Source organism: Gorilla gorilla, chromosome 18 (genome assembly GCF_029281585.2).
Source record: "Gorilla gorilla gorilla isolate KB3781 chromosome 18, NHGRI_mGorGor1-v2.1_pri, whole genome shotgun sequence".
NCBI lineage: Eukaryota > Metazoa > Chordata > Mammalia > Primates > Hominidae > Gorilla > Gorilla gorilla.
Window position 1 is genome coordinate 96,778,073 of NC_073242.2, and position 15,628 is coordinate 96,793,700.

The 15,628-nt window shown below is 49.1% G+C and overlaps 1 protein-coding gene across 2 annotated transcripts in view; it reads left to right on the forward strand.

The window, feature by feature from the left end:
* The first annotated feature begins 2,347 nt into the window (after nucleotides 1-2,347).
* CTCF (CCCTC-binding factor) overlaps nucleotides 2,348-15,628 on the forward strand; it is a 77,132-nt gene continuing 63,851 nt past the window's right edge. The window contains exons 1-2 of one of the 2 annotated variants that reach the window (XM_031002759.3): nucleotides 2,348-2,739; nucleotides 11,176-11,292. The gene's annotated coding sequence lies outside the window, so the exon portion shown is untranslated. The remainder of the gene's footprint in view (nucleotides 2,740-11,175; nucleotides 11,293-15,628) is intronic. The other variant, XM_055366177.2, reaches the window with a different exon arrangement.

The following is a 15,628-nucleotide window of genomic DNA, read 5'->3' on the forward strand; positions in this document are numbered from 1 at the left end:
TGGCGCATGCCTGTAATCCCAGCTACTCAGGAGGTTGAGGCAGGAGAATCGCTTGAACCCAGGAGGCAGAGGTTGTGGTGAGCTGAGATCACACCATTGCACTCCAGCCTGGGCGATAAGAGCAAAACTCCATCTCAAAAAAAAAAAAAAAAAGAAATGAGAAAAATTGGGTCCTGGTGTTGAGAAGCTGTACTATCCCTTTTCTTCATGTCTGTACCCAAGCAGCTGAATGTTGGAGAAAAACCAACACACTGGGCCAACTGGTTTACCTTTAACGTCATGATCACAAACCTCAGATGAGTACCCAATGCCACCAAGGCAATCCTGTTAAGGACTTGCCTTCCCTCTCCCCTGCACTTGCATCTGTCTTCACCTTTGTTGCCCTTATCATGAATGGAAGCATCCCTGTTCCTCTCCAAGGTCAACCCTCCCTGTTTCCTTATATCTTCTCATGGATTTCACTCCTATATAGGTCAAGCAAGCCTCCTCTCTCCTGGATCACCCATCTTTCTTCCCCACCATATCCCTCCCAATGGCACATAAACATGCTCTGGGAACCCTACCATCTTTTATTTTATTTATTATTATTTTTTGAGATGGAGTCCCGCTTTGTTGCCCAGGCTGGAGTGCTGTGGCCCAATCTTGGCTCTCTGCAACCTCTGCCTCCCGGGTTCAAGCAATTCTCCTGCCTCAGCCTCCCCAGTAGCTGGGATTACAGGCGCGCGCCACCATGCCCAACTAATTTTTGTATTTTTAGTAGAGACCGGGTTTCACCATATTGGCCAGGCTGGTCTCGAACTCCTGACCTCAGGTGATCCACCTGCCTCGGCCTCCCAAAGTGCTAGGATAACAGGCGTGAGCCACTGCGCCTGGCCCCTACTATCTTTTAAAAGATTCCTTTCTATATCTATCCCCAAACTTATCTGGTCCCTTCACAGCAAAACCTCTCTCAAATTGCATACATGTGCTGTCTCCATTTCCTCACTTTCCTGGTGACTGTTCAACCCATTCCGGTCAGGTCCACCTCCCTGATATACTCACGTGAATCAAGCCAAGGCCATCAGTGACATTCTCCAGTGACTTGCAAGGTGACCCGATCCAATAGCCACATCTCTGGCCCAAGTTTATCACACCGCTCAGCTGATGCCTCCTACCTGAAACCTTCTCTGCCCAGGGATTCCACAACTCAGCGCTAGCTTTCATGACTTCCTAGATGCTGCCTTTCAGACTCCTTCTCCATTACCCCCCCAATATTGGAGTGCCCCAGGATTTGGCCATGGAATTTCTCTTCACTCTTTCCTCCAAGCCAAGCCAGGGGTCGTAAACTGACAGCTCATCTATGTGGTTTAATCAGCTTATGAAGTTTAAAAACATCTGATTCAGTTGCTAACATCTAAAAACTCTGGAGATTTGACATCTTAAAAATACAGATTTTTTATTCCTTTAGGGGAAAAAAAAAAGAGTATGTTATTGGGCCAGCATTCTCACAACGGAACGGTCAGATGGATGGAGCAGAAGCTGCTCCCTAGATATTGGGTCCATTTGATATCTAAGGGAAGAGTCATATTCCCTGTAAGTACCAAAAGGCTCTCATCCCAGAGCCACCAGCACCTTGCAGTCAGTTCTTGGTCAACTTGACTGCAGGTGGGGAAGGGTCCGCAGGCGCCTCCTGGGGAGGGGTGGGACTGAAGGTCTCCGCCCACAGAGAACAGCTCTCCCGCAAAGACAAGAAATGCACGTTTCCACAGAATTACACAGCGCTAAATACAGAAACTCCTTTCAGTAAAAAGCGATTGCTATGAACGTGTTAAAGCATCAAGTCTGGTTTTCCGCCACCTCTCCGGGCTGAGGTGGCCTGGGGACACCAAGAGGAGGCCCTCCCACTCTTCTCCTGCACCCGCTTTTAGGTGGCCCTCTTCTAGGGCGGAGAGATCACCAAAAGCCGCTGAGCAAGGACAGCCCTTCCAGTCGTCGCTCGCGGGCACGGAGCTGGGAGCGCGCGGGAACCGACCCGGCCTTACTCTGTGGCGGGCAGCTGTAAGACGTTCGGAGGGCGGGTCGGGCCTGGCTGGGGCGGAGACTGGGCGGGGCCGGGCCCGGGAGCCTCCTCAGCCCCACTGGCTTGCCCCGCGCGCGCTTCCTCCAGCCACCCCCCACTTCCCCAACCCTGTACGGGTTCAGGGGGCCGGAGACAGCAGCTAGGGAATAAGGTCAAGCGGACTGGATCCGGCACCGCCCAGGGGCGGCGGCCTCCGCCCAGGAAGCCCCACCCAGCGGGAGCCAGGACGCCGCGGCGCCGGCAGAGCCCACGGGCGACCCGGCGAGGGCGCGGGAGGGCGCGTGCGGCGTGACGACGCGACTCGCGGCGCGTCCCGTGACGCCATCGCGCCCGCTTTTGAAAGTTGGCGCCCGGGGCCGCCTCCCATGCTGCCCTGCGCCAACCCCTCCCCTCACCTTTCCTCCCCCGCCCTCTACTCGCCGCCCGGCCGGCCCCCCCACCCGTCCCTTCCCTTATCAGCACCCGCGGCCCCGGCAGCGCCGACGCAGGCGCACTGCACCGCGCCGCCGCCATTTTGTGTCTGAGCCTGTGGAGCGATTAAACCGTGCGCGGACCTGCTTCTTTGGCGGCAGCGGCGGCGGCGGTAGCCGGTGCGGACGCGCGGAGCTCGCCGGAGACGCCGGGTGGCCGGAGCCGTGGAGCGGCGGCGGAGCGGGCGCCGCGGGGGGTGTGGCGCGGAGGTAAGGGGGCCCGGGGTGGAGGAGGTTTCGCGGGCCGCCTCTAGGTGTCACGATGGGGCCGCTCCGGTCGGCGCTGGCTGCAGCCCGGCGCCAGCGCCGCCGCCGGGGGGTGTTTGTCTCCCTCTACCGTCCCTGCTGCGGCGCGGCCGCCGCCATTGCCCGTCGCCGTCGTGGCCCGGCCGCCTCCCCCACCCCCACGCCCGCCCGCCCGCTAGGCCTCCCTCCTGGCAGCGCGCTAGGCCTCGGGCGGCGGCAGAGGCAGAGGCCCGCGCGCCCGGCGACTCCATTTTCCTTCCTTTGTCTGCCCTCGAGGCCGGTTCTTGGCCGGCCGATCGCCCGGCCGCGGCCCGCCCTCTGTCCTGTGTCCTCCGCCCCTCCCGCGGCGGGTGGCCCCAGCTGAGACACTATCTCCGCGTCCCGGCTTCGGCGCCCGCCTAGCTTAAGGGTTCGGACCGACTGCCGCCGCGCGCTAAGCCAGGTCCCGGTGCCGTATGGGTGTCGGGCCCTGGCCGTCGCGTCTCGGGCTGCCCCTCCTCCAGCCAGCCCCGTCCCCGGAACCTACCCTGCCGGCCTGCGTGCCTCCCCAGCTGCTTGGCTGCTCGGCGGTCGCTCCCAGTCCGCGCGTCGCCGCCGCTGGTCTCCGTCTCCGCCGAGTGGCGCAGGCGGCGCTGCAGCGGCTGCGAGCAGAGGGACCCCAGAGCTGTCGAGAGCTCCCTCTGCAAGGCTGGCTGAGCTGCTCGCACCTCTACGCTGCCTGAGCGGGCGGGGGGACGCGCGCTCGCCGCCCCCGCTGCGCCCCCAAACTCGCGCCCCGGTTCCTGGCCGGACCCGACCGGTGCGGGCCCCCCACGGTGGGCGGAAAAGATGCGAGTTCCGCACCAAGTAGTTTTTATCCAGCCGGGTTCGGACTCCCCAGCCGAGTGATAGCAGCCTGACTTTGTGCGCTCAGAGATCTCAAAGGGACTGAAACTTAAATTTCATTCTGATCTCAAGTGACGTGACAAATTTCTGAATTTGGGAGTATGGGCTAAGTCCCTTGAGTTTCCCTCCCGCTTTAAAATGTCCTCACACTAACTTAGTACCTGATGCTCTAGGGCTAGGTGAAGGCGGTTCTGCCCCAGGATTGTGCAACTCGATCTAGAGCGCCAGTAGGGCAGAATGAGTTTATTCTTGACTCGACTGGTAATTTGCCCATACGATGAAATATGAGGGTTGATGTTGTAATTGAATCCTGGGTCACTTGCTGCAGATAGTTTATAAATATCTACGCCTAATGTAACTACTGTTTAGTAGGAGACTTCCTGTAGCCCCGAGTTCAGCGTTAAGTAAACATTCGCATACAGTCTTCATACTTTGAGTTTCGATCAACTAGGAAAGTTAAAAACCAAGTCCTCATAGGTGGGAAAGGAAGTTAAACAGGGCATATATTTAAATTTATTCGGTCCTTAAGTTTTCTTTCTTCACTAAAAAGCATCCCGTTGAATTGCGGGAGTCTTTTGCTTTTCCGTAAATATTCTAGTGCCTTAATATAGTTCATTGCAGCAGTTGATGTATCAGTTCGGGTTGTTTTGGAGAGAAGAAAGTCTGGATTAACATGTTTTTAGGAAGGAAGCTATGTTAAGTTTATGAAGAAATTAAACAGCCTGGTCCTAACCAAAGTTGTCCAGTCCACTGTATGTAATCTCAATCTGTAGCTCCTCACTGCAGTCCTCTTCGTAGGCACGCTTTCTATGTCTCCTTTTGGAACCCTGCAAAATACTCCTGCCACCCTTCTTCCTCAATAAAATTGCGTAGAGTAACTAAATGCAGTAGTGTTGATTGATAGTTAGACTTGGGAATAGAATCACCTTTACTTATCTAATATGTTAGTCCAATTGTGTAATTTATTGCATTCTTTTGTGACTTTGTTTTACTTTTGAAATTGTGGTTAAGTAGCACGTTTTATTTATTTAAAGCTCAACATTGAGTTAAAAATTAAAATACAGCAGGTGTATAATCGAGCCAGGAGTAAAGCTTGTTTTCCCGGGTTAGTACTGTGCTCCGTAGACCATATTTTGCTTCTTGGTTTGGTTGTTTCATATGCAGTCATCGGCTTCTTGGGTTTATACGTCATTTATGCTGTTTTAGTGGAATAGACCTTTTCCACACAGTTGCTATCCTTTGAAATTCCCATATGCCAGGAATCATGCTTTGTTTTGTTTTTATTAAAAAACAATCTACAGAGAGAATAAATTGAGGATGAATTGATATGTTAGGGTAACCCAGACTTTTTTTTTTTTTTTTTTTGAGACGGAGTCTCGTTCTGTCCCCTAGGCTGGAGTGGCAGTGGTGCGATCTCGGCTCACTGCAACCTCTGCCTCCCGGATTCAAGCAATTCTCCTGTCTCTGCCTCCCAAGTAGCAGGAATTACAGGCCCGTGCCACCACGCCCGGCTAATTTTTGTATTTTTAGTAGAGACGGGTTTTCACGATGTTGGCCAGGCTGGTCTCGAACTCCTGACTTCAGGTGATCCACCCGCCTCAGCCTCCCAAAGTGCTGGGATTACAGGCGTGAGCCATCTCGCCAGGCCAGGACCTGTTATTTAAATTAGTGATAGGAGGATGATTAAAACAGGAATGTTTGCCTGCATAAGAAAATACTGCCTATTTAAGAGTAGTTGTGGCTGGGAGCGGTGGCTCACGCCTGTAATCCCAGCACTTTGGGTGACCAAGGCGGGAGAATCACGAGGTCAGGAGATTGAGACCATCCTGACTAACACGGTGAAACCCTGTCTCTACTAAAAATACAAAAAATTAGCCAGGCATGGTGGCACACGCCGTAGTCCTGGCTACTAGGGAGGCTGAGACAGGAGAATCGCTCGAACCTAGAAGGCGGAGGTTGCAGTGAGCCGAGATTGTGCCGCTGCACTCCAGCCTGGGCAACAGAGCGAGACTCTATCTCAAAAAAAAAAAAAAAAAAAAAGAGTAGTTGTAAAGGTTAACTTTATTGGGATCCATTCAACCTATGTAAGAATTTAGGAGGTGAAGTTGTCCTTAAGATGCATTCAAATTCTAAGAGCTTTAGGATTTTATTTTAAAGTACACACGCAAATGAGGGCACTCACCTGGGACTTCTGAATGGCTTGGGGAGTTCCTTGGTGGAAGCCACTTGTGGCTGACTTAAGGCCCTGGGGAGGAATCCTGGGCAGAGCCTTGCAGGCTGGTGCCTCCTGGCCAAAAGTCACCTCTAGAGACTGCTTTTTTTGCTTCAGGGATGCTGCTGCTGTCACAGCCATTCCACATCATCTACGTTATAGACTCCACCTAATTTTTTTAAACTAGACCATCTGTCTGCCTAATTTACCTGTCTTGGCTCCAGATGACTTGACTGTTTTGCCAAAAATTAGGCCCCTCTTCAAACAACTCAGATGCATTATGATTTAAAAAGAACAATAATGGCAAATAATGTGTAACTTTGAAGACCATGGTTCTCAATTGATGTGATTTGTAGGTGGGACATGGTGGCTCACACCTGTAATCCCAGCACTTTGGGAGGCTGAGGCGGGCGGATCACCTGAGGTCAGGAGTTTGAGACCAGCCTGGCCAACATGGTGAGACCCCATCTTTACCAAAAACACAAAAATTAGCTGGGCATGGTGGCATATGTCTGTTTCTGTAATCCCAGCTACTCGGGAGGCTGAGTCAGGAGAATCACTTGAACCCGGGAGGCAGAGGTTGCAGTGAGTCAAGATCGTGCCGTTGCACTCCAGCCTGGGTGACAGAGTGAGACTCTGTCTCAAAATTAAAAAAAAAAAAAAAAAAAAAAAGATTAGTCTTACCACATTTGTTTTGTTGTTCTTGTGGGGTATTTTTTTGTTTTTGAGATGGAGTCTCGCTTTGTCTACCAGGCTGGAGTGCAGGGGCACGATCTCCGCTCACTGCAAGCTCCACCTCCCGGGTTCATGCCATTCTCCTGCCTCAGCCTCCCGAGTAGCTGGGAGGACTACAGGCGCCTGCCACCACGCCTGGCTAATTTTTTGTATTTTTAGTAGAGACGGGGTTTCACTGTGTTAGCAAGGATGGTTTCGATCTCCTGACCTGCCCGCCTCCGCCTCTTAAAGTGCCGGGATTACAGGCGTGAGCCACCGCGCCTGGCCTGTGGGGTTTGTTTGTTTGTTTGTTTTAAGACAGGGTCTTCCTCTTTTACCCAGGCTGGAGTGCAGTGGTGTGATCACAGCTCACTGCAGCCTCCACCTCCCTGGCTCAAATGATCCTGCCACCTCAGCCTCCTGGGTAGCTGGGACTAATTTTTTCTAGGTACGGGGTTTTGTCATGTTGCCTAGGCTGGTCTCAAACTCGTGGCCTCAAGCAGTCTGTCTGCCTTGGCCTCCCAAAATGCTGGGATTAGGTGTGAGCCACCGTGTCCAGCCCATTTTTTTTAAACACCTGTAAACTTTCTGTAGTCTGTCTTCGTATCTTCCCTGCTAGTATCTTTGTGCATTTTCTCAGTGATTTAATATTTGAATGCAAAGTTGTGGCATTGCATATAGACTGCCAAAATACAGTCCAAAGGTGAGGGTTAGGATGAGATTCTTTCACCCTTGATCCTTGTTTTTGGTCACTCTTGGAATTTTCAGGGGTAGAAAATTTCATTCCCTTTGAGGTATGCTAGTAATAATAATGGACTCCAGTACGGAAGTGTTGGTTGGACTAAATATGCTAATCACCTATTTGTGTTACTAAAAATTGCCTCTCAACAGAGGAGACTTTAGCGTCATCTAAGAAAGTATTAGTGAGTTTTGTGGAGTTTAGCTAATTGTGAGATGGATTTCCTCTTAGAAGATGTACCTCATGTGCCAAATTGCTTGGAAACTTTTTTTTTTTTTTAATACATTTTGATTGAGGCAGTGGCATGATCATAGCTGTTGCCCAGATAGGAGTGCAGTGGCATGATCATAGCTCACTGCAGCCTTGAACTCCTGGGCTCAAGCAGTCTTCCTGCTGCAGCCTCCCAAGTAGCTGGTACTATAGGCGTGTGCCACCATGCCCAGCTGATTCTTTTATTTTTTTGTAGAGACAGGATCCTACTATGTTGCTCAGGCTGGTCTTGAACTCCTGGGCTCAAGCAAGTCTCCCACCTCGGCCTCCCAAAGTGTTGACATCACAGGTGTGAGCCACCATACTCGGCTTTTTTTTTTTTTTTTGAGACAGGTTGTCACTGTGTTGCCCACACTGCAGTGCAGTGGTGTGATCATGGCTCACTGCAGCCTTGTCCCCCACCTGCCCCAAGCGATCCTCCCACCTCAGCCTTCCAAGTAGCTGGGACCACAGGCACACAACACCATGCCTGGCATATATATGTATACGTGTATATATATATATATTTTTTTAAGATGGAGTTCGCTCTGTCTCCCAGGCTGGAGTGCAGTGGCATGTTCTGGGCTCACTGCAACCTCGACCTCCCAGGTTCAAGTGATTCTCCTGCTTCAGCCTCGCGAGTAGCTGGGATTACAGGTGCCTGCCACCGTGCCCAGCTAATTTTTGTATTTTTAGTAGAGACGGGGTTTCGCCATTTTGGCCAGGCTGGTCTGGAACTCATGACCTCAGGTTATCCACCCACCTCGACCTCCCAAAGTGCTGGGACTACAGACGTGAGCCACCATGCCTGGCCTTTTTGTTGTTGTTGTTGTTCTTCCCTGAGACGAAGTCTTCCTCTGTCACCCAGGCTGGAGTGCAGTGGTGCGATGGTGGCCCACTGCAACCTCCGTCTCCCAGGTTCAACCAGTTCTCCTGCCTCAGCCTCCTGAGAAGCTGGGATTACAGGTGCATACCACCATGCCCACCTAGTTTTTGTATTTTTAGTAGAGACTGGGTTTCACCACGTTGGCCAGGGTGGTCTCGAACTCTAACCTCATGATCCACCTGCCTGGGCCTCCTAAAGTGCTGGGATTACAGGCGTTAGCCACTGTGCCCGGCCTGCCTGGCTAATTTTTATGTATTTTGTAGAGACGGGGTTTTGCCATGTTGCCCTGACTGGCTTTGAACTCCTAGGCTCGAGCATTCCTCTACTGTGGCCTCTCAAAGTGCTGGGATTGCTGGTGTGAGCCATGACACCTGGCTATATTATTTGGAAACTCTTTTTTTTTTTTTTTTTTTTGAGACTGAGTCTGTTGCCCAGGCTGGAGTGCAGTGGTGCGATCTTGGCTCACTGAAACCTCTGCTTCCTGGGTTCAAGCGATTCTCCTGCCCCAGCCTCCTGAATAGCTGGGATAACTGGCACACACCACTACGCCTGGTTAATTTTTGTATTTTTTTTAGTAGAGACAAGGTTCCACTATGTTGGTCAGGCTGGTCTTGAACTCCTGACCTTGTGATCCGCCTGCCTTGGCTTCCCAAAGTGCTGGGATTACAGGCGTGAACCACTGTGCCCGGCCTATTTGGAAACACTTAGTTCAAATTTAGCTCTTTATTTCACTTGGGATTTTGTTTTATTCTTTTTTTGAGACAGAGTCTCACTCTGTCGCCAGGCTGGAGTGCAGTGGCACGATCTTGGCTCATTGCAGCTCCGCCTCCTGGGTTCAAACGATTCTCCTGCCTCAGCCTCCTGAGTAGCTGGGTTTACAGGCCTGCACCACCTTGCCCAGCTAATTTTTGTATTTTTAGTAGAGACGGGGTTTCACTATGTTGGCCAGGATGGTCTCAATCTCTTGACCTCGTGATCCGCCCGCCTTGGCCTCCCAAAGTGCTGGGATTACAGGTGTGAGCCATTGTGCCTGGCCTGGGATTTTCTTTCTTTCTTTTTTTTTTTTTCTTTAGACGTAGGTTCCACTCTACCTTTGCTTGAAGCTTGACAGTTCATTTTGTAATTTAGGGTGAAAAGATGCCATCTAACAAAGTATTCCGTTATTCGACTAAAAAAACTATTTCATTGCTATGCTTCTAGGATTTTCAAAGGTCAGTAAAAGCTCCTTTTGCCAGTTATCTTTTTTTTTTTTTTTTTTTTTTTTTTTTAAATGAGACGGAGTCTCGCTCTGTCGCACAGGCTGGAGTGCAGTGGCGCGATCTCGGCTCATTCCAACCTCCGGCTCCTGGGTTCAGGCAATTCTCCTGCCTCAGCCTCCTGAATAGCTGGGATTACAGGTGTGTGCCACCACGCCTGGCTAATTTTTGTATTTTTAGTAGAGATGGGGTTTCGCCATGTTGGTCAGGCTGTTCTCAAACTCCTGACCTCAGGTGATCCACCTGCCTTGGCTTCCCCAGTTGTCTTACTAAACTGGAAAGCATAGCCTTTACTTGTGGCATGAACAAACTTAATCAGTAAGACCACTACTTGCTAAAGATATGGAAATAAACTGTTAGAGAGCCATTACTGCAGCCATAAGGATTAATTTTTTTTTTTTGAGACGGAGTCTCGATCTGTAGCCCAGGCTGGAATGCAGTGGCAGGATCTCGGCTCACTGCAAGCTCCGCCTCCCGGGTTCATGCCATTCTCCTGCCTCAGCCTCCTGAGTAGCTGGGACTACAGGCACCCGCCACCACGCCCGGCTAATTTTTTTCTTTGTATTTTTAGTAGAGACGGGGTTTCACATGTTAGCCAGGATGGTCTTGATCTGCTGACCTCGTGATCTGTCTGCCTCGGCCTCCCAAAGTGCTGGGATTACAGGCGTAAGCCACTGCGCCCGGCCAAGAATTAATTTTTTGGTAGTTTGAATATGTGTGCCATTATTGGGTTGCAATATTGCAGTGGAATGTTTTGTTTTGTTCTTTTTTTTTTGAGACGGAGTCTCGCTCTGTCACCCAGGCTGGAGTGCCGTGGTGCGGTCTCGGCTCACTGCAAGCTCTGCCTCCCAGGTTTGCGCCATTCTCAGCCTCCCAAGTAGCTGGTACTACAGGCGCCCGCCACCACACCCGGCTAATTTTTTGTATTTTTAGTACAGACGGGGTTTCGCCATGTTAGCCAGGCTGGTCTTGATCTCCTGACCTCGTGATCTGCCCGCCTTGGCCTCCCAAAGTGCTGGGATTACAGGCATGAGCCACCGCGCCTGGCCTTTTTTTTTTTTTTTTTTTTTTTTGAGACAAGATCTCTCACTCTGTCAAGCAGGCTGGAATGCAGTGGCACAATCTCAGCTCAGTACAGCCTCAAACTCCTGGGTGAGTCTCCCACCCTGGCTTCCGAAAGCGTTAAGATCACTGGTGTGAGCCTGGAGTACTGTTTTGCTACTTACAAATCTTTAGCCCTTTATATATTTAGCAAATGTGTGAAAAAATAGATGAATGTTTTGTTATTGGCTTGATGGTGGACATTTATGGAATGGCTCAGTTAGTGACATGACATGAACAGGTGTTTTGTTTCTTTCCCAATTTTTTCTGTCTTCAGTTTTCCCTCATTTTTTTTCATACTATGTGTGTATTTGTATGAATTTAGTGTTTCATAAAATGATTTGTGCTTTTCTTTTAGAATGATTACGGACCTGAAGCCAAAGAACAAGATGCGCTAGTGGACAGATTGCTGACCAGGGGCTTGAGAGCTGGGTTCTATTTTCCCTCCTCAAACTGACTTTGCAGCCACGGAGAGGTAAGTGCTATTTCCGTTTTTTCTATCTTAAAAATGGTAGTAATATAACCCTCCTGGAGTTGGAGGATTTGTTGGCTAATTCTTGAATATAGGGGATGCAGGATATCAGGTGATTGAGAGCATACAGGCTTCATAATCAGAGTCCTGGGTTTGAAACTCTTTACGATGATATACTAGCTGGGTAATATGGGGCAAGTTACTTTAACCTGTCTACTCCTGTAGTCCTCACTTGTGAGAGAATAACACCACCAATCTCAGAGACTATTCTCCGTTAATGAGAATGTGTTTTGTAAAGCGTTAAGTACTATTCTGAACATGTACATAGAAAGATCCCAGGAAATTGTGGCTGCTTTTCTGTAGAAACCCTTGGAATGTGTATTTTGACTATTGGCAAATGAACTGAAAAGAAAGTCCATGACCTGTGGCTACTTGTAATTTTGATGAGAAACAGATGGAATCCTGTTCTTGGGGAGCCTGGTATCCTGGATAAAAATTGTCTTAATTTGAGTTAGCCTAGCTCATTGCCCATTTTGCGTCAGAGTGTGACAGTAATTATCATTTTAATTCAGCCTATAATTTTTGCTATAAAATATAATGGACATTATATGGAACTTGGAACAGACCTTTTATAAATATTGGAATCGACTATGCTTTGGGATCTCATAAACAACAAAGTGGGATTCTGGTTGTAAAAATTATCTCTTCTCACGGTACCGGAAAGCACATTTTTTTCAGACCCTAGAAAAATGTGAAAATAATTTAATCGTACATGTGTAATGGCAAAAAGGAATGTAGAAGTGGAAATTACAAATGCCAGGATTAGATAAGCTTATGTGAATGAATCATCTAAATGACTACTAAGATTTTTCTTACAAGCTCTGCCTGGAGCAAATAAAGAGAAGGGAATAGGAATGAAAGTTCTGTTATTCTTCAAACCTTTATTTTCCAAATGGGCAACTTCTTATCCTGCTAGATGGGAAGGAGAAGGTCTGTGGTAGTTTTCTGTCACTCCAAAAATAACTTATGCCCTGCAGGTTCTTTTAGGAGTGTTGACACAGAGTGCATACCAATAAGTTGCTGAAAAAAGAATGCTGATTTAAAAACTATTGAGAAATCGAACCTTTAAGAGTTTAGGGAATGGGTTTATAGGAACACGTTAATCACTTTCAAGTGTTATGACTAGCTTAATTGCTTAGATCCCTGTTTCTCAAACTGGGATATGAATACCCTTAGGGAATCAGGTAGTATGATTTCGGGGTACTTGGAGTCACAAGAAAGATAAACATGACCCATCTTCCTAGAACTTCAGTTATACTTATAGAGGCGGTGGTGAGTTAAGTAATTTAACTGGTCAGTGATTAAATATTAAATATTGGCCAGGCACGGTAGCTCACACCCAGTACGTTGGAAGGCCAAGGCCTCCAAAATCCCAGTAATCCTAGTACTTTGGGAGGCCAAGGCAGGTAGATCACTTGAGGTCAGGAGTTCCAGACCAGCCTGGCCAACATGGTAAAACCCCATCTCTACTAAAAATATAAAAACTAGCCGAGTGTGGTGGCAGGTGCCTGTAATCCCAGCTACTTGGGAGGCTGAGGCAGGAGAATCGCTTAAACCTGGGAAGCAGAGGTTGCAGTGAGCCAGGATTGTGTCACTGCACTCCACCCTGGGCGACAGAGTGACTCTGTCTGCCCTACCCCCCCCCCCCCCCAAAAAAAACAAAAGACTGGGCGCGGTGGCTCACGCCTGTAATCCCAGAACTTTGGGAGGCTGAGGTGGGCGGATCACAAGGTCAGGAGTTCGGGACCAGCCTGGCCAACATGGTGAAACCCCGTCTCTACTAAAAATACAAAAAATTAGCTGGGTGTAGTGGCGGGAACCTGTAATGCCAGTTTCTCGGGAGGCTGAGGCAGAAGAATTGTTTGAACCTGGGAGGCGGAGGTTGCAATGAGCTGAAATCACTGCACTCCAGCCCAGGCAACAGAGTGAGACTCTGTCTCAAAAAAACAGCAAAAAAAAACCCAAAAAGACAATTAGCTGGGTGTGGTGGTGCCTGCCTGTAATCCCAACTACTCGGGAGGCTGAGACAGGAGAATCGCCTGAACCAGGAGGCAGGCAGAGGTTGCAGTGAGCCAAGATCACACCACTGCACTCCAGACTGGGTGACAGAGCAAAACCGTCTCAAAAAATAAATAAATAAATATTAAATATTGTTATATTAAAACAAATAAACATTTTTGGAGCAGAATGAAAACTGTATGGTTAAGATAACATAGGTCTTCAACAAAATGAGCATGAGTGCCTGAGGGTGGGAAGTTCTCTCTGTATAGGTTCTATAGTGGATATGTTTGAGAAGCAATACATTTGAGCTATAGAACAGCTCTGCTATCCTGCTCCTTACTTTGTCCTTGTAGTATTTGTGTAGGGAAAAACTCTCAAGCCCAGGTTTTTCCTTTGCTTTCACATAACAAGCACCATCAACACAAAAGAAGACTTACGTGGCTGGGCCCAGTGGCTCATGCCTGTAATCCTAGCACTTTGGGAGGCCGAGGTGGGCAGATTGCAAGTCCAAGAGATCGAGACCATCCTGACCAACATGGTGAAATCCCATCTCTACTAAAAATACAAAATTTAGCCGGGCGTTGTGGTGCGCGCCTGTAGTTCCAGTTACTGGGGAGGCTGAGGCAGGAGAATCGCTTGAACCCGGGAGGCGGAAGTTGCAGTGAGCCGAGATCATGCCACTGTACTCTGGCTTGGCGACAAGGCGAGACTCCATCTCAAAAAAAAAAGACTTACGTGACCAAAGATGGGGTGGAGGGATTTTCCTCACACACCAAACAGTGGATGCCAACTAGGTGTCATCCAATTCAATTCCAACACCATCTACCCAAGATGGTGTCAGATCCCACACGTTTAGGGTTCAGTCCCGTAAGACCACCTGTCCTTCCTACCAGTCACAAGCCCATTCCTTCAGAGCTTCTGACCAACTGGCTTCAAGTTGAGTTTCCCACAACCTCTTTCTTGGGTTCCATTAGTTTGCTAAAGCAGTTCACAGACCTCAAGGAAATACTTCTTTAGATTTGCCAGTTTGTTAAGAGGACTACTTTATTTATTTATTTTTGAGACCGTCTCACTGTGTCGCCCAGGCTGGAGTGCAGTGGTGTGATCTCGGCTCACTGCAACTTCCCCCTCCCAGGTTCAAGCAATTCTCCTGCCTCAGTCTCCCGAGTAGCTGGGATTACAGGCGTTCACCCCCACGCCTGGCTAATTTTGGTATTTTTAGTAGAGATGGGGTTTTGCCATGTTGGCCAGGCTGGTCTCAAACTCCTGACCTCAGGTGATCCACCCAGTTCGGCCTCCCAAAGTGCTGGGATTACAGGCATGAACCACCACGCCCAGCCAAAAGCATCTTTTTTTTTTTTTTTTTTTTTTTTTTTGAGATGGAGTCTTGCTCTGTTGCCCAGGCTGAAGTGCAGTGGTGCAATCTTGGCTCACTGCAAGCTCCGCCTCCCAGGTTCACACCATTCTCCTGCCTCGGCCTCCCAAGTATCTGAGACTACATGCACCCACCACCACACCCAGCTAATTTTTGTATTTTTAGCAGAGACAGAGTTTCACCTTGTCAGCCAGGATGGTCTTGATCTCCTGACCTCTTGATCTGCCTGCCTCGGCCTCCCAAAGTGCTGGGATTACAGGCGTGAGCCACTGCGCCCATCCAAAAGCATCTATTCTTAACTGTGTGTTTTACAATTACTAAGTATTGTTATTAACATACTGCTCTTAACATAAGTGGCATTTAAGAATTACATTTTTTCCATATGTCCTTGTGGATAGAGGGAAAAAAAAGAATTACATTTTCTTTAGTCACGCGTTGTGTTGCATGCCTGTAGTCCTAGCTATTCAGAAGGCTGAGGCAGGAGGATCGTCTGAGCCGAGCAGGTCGAGGTTGCAATGAGCCGTGGTCCCACCACTGCATTTCAGCCTGGGTGACAGAGTAAGACCCTGTCTCAATAAACAAATAAGTAAGTAAGAATTAAGTTTTCTGAGGCTGGGCGTGGTGGCTCATGCTTATAATCCCAGCACTTTGGGAGGATGAATTTTATTTTAATCCCATTAGGACTCCAAGTCCTGGCCATGCAGCTTAATAGCTATATGGCCTTGGGCAGTTCTATTAGAGGTGACTTCCTTGGGCTTCCCTTTCCTCTTTTTTTTGAGAGATGGAGTCTCGCTCTGTCGCCAGGCTGGAGTGCAGTGGTGGTGCGATCTTGGCTCACTGCAGCCTCTGCTTCCCGGGTTCAACCGATTCTCCTGCCTCAGCCTCCTGAATAGCTAGGACTAC